General features: G+C 38.0%; 1 non-coding gene across 1 annotated transcript; it reads right to left on the bottom strand.

The window, feature by feature from the left end:
- Positions 1–302: 302 nt before the first annotated feature.
- On the bottom strand, positions 303–409 carry LOC148874042 (small nucleolar RNA R71). Its single transcript, XR_016106099.1, has one exon. It is a non-coding gene; the product is annotated as a small nucleolar RNA R71 (small nucleolar RNA).
- Between the last annotated feature and the right edge of the window lie 1,003 nt (positions 410–1,412).

The raw sequence follows: 1,412 nt of genomic DNA, 5'->3' as shown, positions 1-1,412 counted from the left end.
CCATTCATGCCAACAATTTTGAAATCAAGCTTGCAATAATTCAGATGATCCAAACAAGTATTCAGTTTAGTGGGTTACCAAGTGATGACCCTAATGCACACATTGTTAACTTCTTAGAAATATGTGATACATTTAAACCTAATGGAGTTAGTGATGATTCTATTAGGCTTAGATTATTTCCTTTTTCATTGCATGATAGAGCTAAAGATTGGCTTAACTCACTCCCTATAGGAAGTATCACCACTTGGAATGATCTAACCCAGAAATTTTTGGCTAAATATTTCCCACCCTCCAAAACAACAAAGTTAATTAATGATATTACTACTTTTGCTCAATTTGAGAGGGAATCCTTGTATGAAGCATGGGAACAATTCAAGGAGATGCTTAGGAAGTGTCCTCACCATGGGATACCGATCTATTATTGATGCAACTGTAGGTGGCACGATCATGAGAAAAACTCTAGAGGAAGCTTATGACCTAGTGGAGGAGATGGTATCAGATAGCTAACAGTGGAGCAATGACCAAACCAATCAGAGGGGTGTAACCATATCGATTTCCTTGCAGCCATATCTGCACAACTTGCTAATCTGAATAAAAAACTTGATACTTTTAATGTTGTAGCCATTAATACACCATCTAGCATCTCATGCAATTTATATGGTCAAATAGGACATTAATTCTGATTGTCAATTAAATAGTCCTTTTATTCCCCATAAGAGTTCTAACTTTATCTCTCATGCTGGTAGGTCAAACTTCAACCCATACTCCAATACATACAACCCAGGGTGGAGGAATCACCTGAACTTCTCGTGGAGTAACAATCAGCAAAAGGCGCCCATGGGTTTCAAACCACAGCCGCCCCCACAAGAAAAAAAGAACAATCTGGAGGAAATGATCTCTAAGTTCATTAATGCCACTGAAGCAAGGTTCCAAGAGCAAGAAACATCAATTAAAAACTTAGAAGTTCAAGTGGGGCAGATTGTAAGCATGTTGTTAGAAAGGAAAGAGGGAAAGCTACCCAGCAACACAGAAAAGAATCCTAGAGAGCACGTGAACGCCATAGCCTTAAGAAGCGGGAAGACAATCGGTGAATCTCAAGAAGATGACAAGGAAGCTAAAGTGGCTGATCTGCAAAAAGAGAATGAAGGAAGTACCCCTAAACTAAATTTACATGAAATTAAACTTCCTATTCCCTAGCCAAGAAGAGTCTTGAAGGCTAAATTAGATAAGCAGTTTGAAAAATTTTTAGAAGTTTTCAAAAAGATTCATATTAACCTTCATCTTCTTGATGTTTTGTCATAGATGCCGAAGTATGCCAAATTCCTGAAAGAGGTAATGTCCATCAAAAGAAAGTGGGAGGACGGTGAGATGGTAAAACTAAACGAAGAATGTTCAGCCATTCTTCAAAAGAA

Source organism: Nelumbo lutea, chromosome 1, assembly GCF_056320005.1.
Source record: "Nelumbo lutea isolate HS-2025 chromosome 1, American lotus-T2T, whole genome shotgun sequence".
Classification (NCBI taxonomy): domain Eukaryota; kingdom Viridiplantae; phylum Streptophyta; class Magnoliopsida; order Proteales; family Nelumbonaceae; genus Nelumbo; species Nelumbo lutea.
The sequence above is the reverse complement of the archived record's forward strand: the minus strand, read 5'-3'. Positions and strand labels throughout refer to the sequence as shown.